Source organism: Mixophyes fleayi, chromosome 5, assembly GCF_038048845.1.
Source record: "Mixophyes fleayi isolate aMixFle1 chromosome 5, aMixFle1.hap1, whole genome shotgun sequence".
NCBI classification, from domain to species: Eukaryota; Metazoa; Chordata; class Amphibia; order Anura; family Limnodynastidae; genus Mixophyes; species Mixophyes fleayi.
In genome coordinates this window covers 122,487,162-122,493,955 of record NC_134406.1, presented here as the reverse complement: position 1 = coordinate 122,493,955, position 6,794 = coordinate 122,487,162, and the positions used below count along the sequence as shown (strand labels likewise).

The window sequence follows — 6,794 nt, the reverse complement described above, 5'->3', positions numbered from 1 at the left end:
GGTTTTTCGGACCCTACCTTTAAAGACACATTAACACTCTGTGCTTGAGTCATTAAGGAGAGCAAAGGATAAAAAATAAGTAAATGTTCTAGTGGACAAAGCATGTTACAATGTAAGGGGTCATTTTTTTTTTATTTTTTTTTGGAACAAAACATAAATATCTTCACATTTAAAAGATCAGTAGTCAAATCATGTGCAAGCTTAGTCAAGGGTTGATTATCTAAGGTATGGTAATTCAAAATGGGAATATGAATAGACATGGCCTGGTGTGTTAGTGAAATGGTTTATATGTGTAATAATAGGGGAAAAACCATGGCAACCTGTATTGTACCTTTACAATGTGTGTAGAAAGTATAGCTTCATGCCTCCAAGTTTAGCCTTAATGTCTTTTGCTAAATGCACGTTAATGGGGTAGTTTAAATCAACAGCCTAATGTGGCAACATAATTGATGTTTGGTTTTTCTACAGTTTATTGATCAGCACATATAGTGTTGAGAAGTGCACATTATTGACACTTTATTTGTTTTTCTTATATCTACAGCCTTTAGATTACACTTGGCCTGCAGTGCTGGCTTTTCTGCCATTTCACTTCCTTTTGGAGTTGGTGGATGTTGCCATGGTGAAGGGTGTTGTCAAATGTAAGTAGTATAGTGCTATCTGCACTAAAATGTGATTGGCCAGTGAGTGTGCTCCATACAATAATGTTGTTACTAAGCCTGCAATGTGTGGTTGCACAAACAAAACATATGGGCAGATGCTAGCTATGTAACATATGGGTTTGGTGTTTCAAATTAAGTCAAATAGTGCATTCAGAATCCTAGGTATAGTCCAAACACACAAGCCATTATTATACACTATAATATTACCGGCTTTTTTACACATGCCAATACAGTGCTCAACCTCTTGATATCAAAATGCAAGTTTTGTGAGCTAATATTGCCATATTAATTTGTTGACTTTCATTCAACAGGGTGTGTTGCTGTGGATTTTGGATTTGTGCAATTCGTGTCTCACTACATGTTGTTGAATTTCTCCAGAGCTCCAAGCCTGCTTATGTCTCTCTTCAGTCTGGCCAGATTGTCATCTCTTAATCCAAGGAACTTTTACACACACACACCATTACCTTGTTTGCTTTGTTTTTGTCAGCACGTTTGAATTCATATATGTAATAAATCTAGCCTATGCTGCAAATGTGTCAGCAATCAGTTGTCATGCCATTTTGTACCATTACTACAGTGCACTGATTAATATTTTAATACCCATAAATCCATGTGTAGTGCTATCAAAACTATTGTGGAACAGGTTTTTTTTTTAAATATATGAAATCTATGTGTGGTTATTTTGTCCTTTGCCACAGATACACCATAGCCTACAAACACGCTCAATGGGGTAAATGTATATTTTTAGAAAATGTCCATAGTGTGGAGGTTTGTATGTGTGTTTGGGTGCTTAGTAGTAAATTGTTTGGACACTTTCAGCTTTTAGAGCGAACATGGGATGTGCGTAGGAATATAGGCATGACATTACAGATAAATGTATATAAAGAAAGCCAAAAATGTTAGCAGTGTCAGGTCAAACACTACCAACTTTTGGCCCTTGCCCAAACAGGATAACAATCTTTTTCTCTTGTGCTAGTGGCACTTTGTTTCGAAGTGGTCCAACACCCACATGCCAGACACAAACCCCACACTCCCAATTATGGGGAATGCGTTAGGGCACTAAGCTAGTGGAGTCTTGCTACAAGGCCATAATACCAATATGTGTTAGCCACCTTTGGTGTAGCAAATATTCCAGTCTCCACCCTTTTCTTGGTGTTTTTACAATGTTTATTTGCTAGGTTATGTAATACCTCACCTAGGGCCTGATTCATTAGTGATCTTCTTATCTTGTGCAAAAGGTAAGATGCTTATTGTTACGAAGAAACGGGGAGATAAGAGTGAAGTAAAGATGGATTTTCATCCTAACGTAAGAAATTCTTCACTTATGCAGTCGATTTTGCTTCCTATCTCCCTTTTCTGAGCATGAACAGAGTGGATTAGCTTAAGATAAGCAAAAAATGACAGATAAGATCCGTAATGAATCAGGCCCCTAGTTTGCTAATTGGTCAAGGCAGCTATATGTAAACTTACAGCTAACATAGATACTCCACATGAGAACTAGTTACATTAGTCTGATTACACACATTGTTAGGCAGCAGTCACTTGACATGTTTGCTGAACCTGACAATGTAGGTCTCCAATGTTATTGTGGTGTAGAAATGTGTAATTGTTTCTCAATACCATTTTCATGTAGATTGCCCTCTGAAAGTAGAAAGTAGTGACCAAAGTCACATTCCACCTTTGTTTCTCTTCAAACCCTGTGTGTGTGTGTGTGTGTGTGTGTGTGTGTGTGTGTGTGTGTAGAGTAAATTGTGTTAGTTTGCGCCGTAATACCACCTATGTCTATTTAAACATGCTAGTCAATGTTAACAATAATTTGCAGCATTTGCCCATGCCTTGGGCAAGGGAAGTACAAAGCCTTAATGTACAGATATCCTCCCTATAGGATGATGGGTCCATGTTCAAATTCCTTTACCACCATCTAATCCAAGAGTGTTGGGCCGAGCACACAGTCATTTGAGGGTTTAATGTCTGGTAGATATTGTTGGTGTTTACATTGTTAGGTGAGGCATCCAGTTTATTTGGCTTATAGATGGTGAACGTGTGCAATGGGTACCTGTGTCTGTATTGGCAAGAAATCACAACATACCAAGCTTCAAATTATAATATGTTGCCCGTTATATAAAATAGCTTGGCCTTGCATAAATGTTTTCCAAAACTGGAAGGGAGCTAAATCCAAGGGACGTGCCCACTCTAACAATGAATGAATCAGTGTACATAACGTAAGAAACTCTAGGGTCTGTTTGTTTTAATAATGTATTCAAGGTTCCAGATTGGTTTAAACTATCATGGATTGGGGGGGATCAGATCATAGAGTTTGGAAAAGTCATTACAGGATAGAGGAGTTTGGTGGACAAACTAACTCTTGGAGTCTACTTACTTGTATTACAGAGTGTGCATATTTGCCTGAGCAAACCATATCTATACTCCAAGCTTTTTCATTTGCGTCTTACATGATTAGTCAGACACACAGCACTACATACACCCTTATAGTGTGTCAAACTGTCACGTTAGTCTGTATTTCTTGATCCGAATCAGGGACCCTTGGGATTACCTGCAGCAGGTCTGAACAGAGCAGCCTGGATGATCTTCCTGCTCATGTTCTTGCTGATTGTCCAATCTAGCAGGGGAATGAGCAGTCTGAGAATGTGGACACAAACACTGATTTTGTAATGCAGCCAGAAACACTGGGGCCAATAACTATCCACTGGAGAGAAGTGTGTTGTTCAGGAATGAACAGATCACAGCAGCAGGTTTAAATAGGTTGTCCCAAGCAACTATTGGCTGAGCACTTAATGGGATCACAGGTGCTGAATCTGGTTGATCTGGAATGATCACCTGACTGCATCCAAGATGCCTGTGCACATGCAGCAGAACAAACAGTGTGTGTTTGATTACAAACGGAGCTGTGGAGGACGGGAATGTTGCTGACGACCAGAAGGGACCCAGGTAGCCGTGATATGACAGCGGCTGATGGGGTAAGTGCACCTAAGATCCAAATGTGAGACCCAACCTATATGTGCTTAGTGCAATAAAGTCATGAGGTTACATGTAAATAACTGTTATGCTAAAGGACGTCCAGTGTACCACACACTGTGCATTAGCACTAATCTTAAATACAAATCCCTTATTAGATTTTTAGAATTAGCACAGAATCTTACCTGTACAAAATAGTAGTTAACAATATTTGTCCTGTGGCATCATGTCCAAAAAAAAATCAACTAATTTGGTTACCTTAACACCTGTCTTTTGTGGCTCCTTTGTGTCACGTTAACAGTTTGCAAATGCAATACTTCCTTTACAGAATGATTTGCCCTACCTCTAAAGGGGCACTGTAGTTGCACGCTGTGTTTGAAATAATTTACTCAGGCAAATAAAGAAACACTGTGGAAAAATCATTAAGAAGCTTACCTTGATACACTTCTTGTTTAAGTCTTCTTCAGCAAACCATGGGCCAGAATCATTCTGGAAAGGTAAGGCAAAGTAACTAAGCAAGGCCAAAGCATGTGAGTTTGGAGGGGGATGTAAACCAAAAATGTCATTGGAGATCTAATTTTGGGGTAGGAGAGGTCCTAGCTGACATGAACATTTCAGTGTACAAATAAGCTATCAAGTATTTGTGCGGTACATTAGGATACAGACATTATTTTTTTTCGTGCTCTAAACCTATTGCTAATTTGCACCACTTGCATTTTAAAAGGCTTTTGAGCAGCATTCAGAAATATGTATCCTTGACATCTAGGTTCATTACTCAATCAGGCCCATGGTTTTGGTCAGCACACTGATATTAGATACATATTTGTTTGAATACGTTAATGAATCAGGCTGTTTGTTCGGAGATTATACTTTGGTTAGAGTTGATAACAAGTATTGTTTTTAAAAAAACCATTATGGAATATGCCTTACCAAATAAAGACACATTTCAGTAGTAGGAAATTTTTTATACCAAAAAAAAAATATACATATTTTTGTCATATATTAAACTATATTTTTAGGTTAAAACAATACAAATTATTTTTTCCGAGCCTTTTTGAAGGGGGTTGGAAGGGAGGCTCCCCTACTCCGACTTCTTGTCACCCGTGATGTAGAGGAGTTAGAGGAACCAGGCAATGGGGCAAAGCAAGCGGGTTGTGTCCGACGAGGTGAAGGTGCAGGGTAAGGGGATGGGGATGGGGCCACGACAGGCGAGGGGGAAGTGGGCACAACAGGGGATTGGCCATAGCCACGGGCAAAGGCTAAACACATAAGACGACATAGTTCGGGGTCAGGGAGGGCGGAGGCGACAGACACACCAGGGAGGGCGGAGGCGACAGACACACCAGGGAGGGCGGAGGCGACAGACACATCAGGGAGGGCGGAGGCGACAGACAACTGGGTATGGGGGCTGGCGAACAAATAATCTGAGCTGGGTGAAGGGATTGTGCCGGAGGTGCGTTGAGAGTGGGCATGCAAGATATCACCCAGGAGTGTTGCAATATTTGTCACTGAAGTATTTCAATTATCCATTTTGGTGGCGAGTGTCGTCAGTAAAGAGGTGTGTGTGCTCATGAAAACGGAGAGTGTGTTAGTGAGACTGGTGATTTGCTGATCCATGTGTTGGACAGTGCTCGATATTTGTGACAGGTGAACATTCTGTGCATCAGTGGCGTTTTTAAGATTTTGGGCTGCGTGTGCGAGTGCCCGCTGCCTTACGTATTCAGCTGGAGGCAGCTGAGGCACTTCCACATCACGGGCAACTTCATCATCCACTGGTGAAGCAGGCGCCTGCTACTCACATTCTGTAGAGAGATAATAAGTAAAATAAAGTAATTAGAATCAAAGAGTAAGGTGCGATATTATATTGGCAAAAACATCTTACAACGCGTGATGTAGCATTGGTAAAGTGTCAGCTTCCCTTGAATGTGCTAGCAGCCCTTTCCGCTCCCAAAATACATACATTGCCACTTATGGTCTGACATTTTAGGATGAGCCCTACATATTGAGACCATTTGTCTTCAGTGTGTAAATATAATTTCCTACTATGTGATAGGCAAACACATTGTGCAATTGAAGTTTACCTTCACACACACATCCTGAGAGTTGACACTTTTACTCAGACAGATACAAAGCTTTACAGACATTAAGTAAGCAAACTCATCATGTACCTAGTGGAGCGGCCTCTCCTGTTCGGGATGGGCTAGAGCCAGTGTCTATGTCGCCCACCCCAACTATCTCCACCAGGGCTATTGCAGCCCTCGCCCGCTCCTCGAGGGGTGTTAAAATAGTACGTAGTGGAGGCCCCCCACCAGTGCCTTGAGCATGCCTGTGAATCTCAACAAGCTTCGCTTTCAGGCGTCCTTTATAGTCTCCCCATCTGTGGAATAGACAAACATTATTGCCTCACATAGTACCTTCAACTCAAAATGACACATTTTTCATTAAAATACATTGCACGTTTGCTAATCACACCAATTTAACCTTCACACACAGTAATACAGATTTTGCTCTTTTGAAGCGCGTATAATGTTATAAACATATTATGTCAATGTGACCAAGGGCCATGGTGTTAGTTTATGAAAACAAAAGGCCTGATCAACAAATGCATTGGAGTCACAAGGTGGTTTCACCTCACAGGTGACTAATGCTACTATGTCACAATATCCATATTTATCTCTAGCGATATCTATATATATTATTTGACAAATAGACACAGTCAGTAAAGTTAAGTAGGGCTATTATTTTTAAATTTGATTAGTACCTTTTCTGTACTTCAACCTTTGTACGCTCATACGGAGATATTTCATTGATGAGCCGTGTGATTTCCTGCCAATGCGTTTGGCGCTCGCGTCCGGTTATTTGCCGGTTGCCACTGTGGAACCTCGCCAGAACCTCTTCTACCAGCACCTCCAGCTCCTCCTCTATGAAATTGTTTTTACGCCTAGTTGGCAGCCCTGGTGCCTCCACATTACTTGGCCCAGCATCAGACATATTCCTATTTCAAAGATAAGTCGTGTCTTTATAGGCAATGCACACAGTCAGGTGGTGATACAGAATCTAAGCACATCCACCCCCTACATAAGCTACAATTTCACAAACTTCTAACTATATCTAAAACACATGCCCCTTATTATAATAAACATTGTGGTTTGTCTATTT

General features: G+C 40.7%; 1 long non-coding RNA gene across 1 annotated transcript; it reads right to left on the bottom strand.

Moving 5' to 3' along the window:
- Positions 1 to 4,585: 4,585 nt before the first annotated feature.
- LOC142157736 (uncharacterized) lies at positions 4,586 to 6,000 on the bottom strand. The gene is made up of 2 exons (XR_012692593.1): positions 5,804 to 6,000; positions 4,586 to 5,437 (listed from the first exon to the last, which is right to left on the bottom strand). It is a non-coding gene; the product is annotated as an uncharacterized LOC142157736 (long non-coding RNA).
- Positions 6,001 to 6,794: the final 794 nt, after the last annotated feature.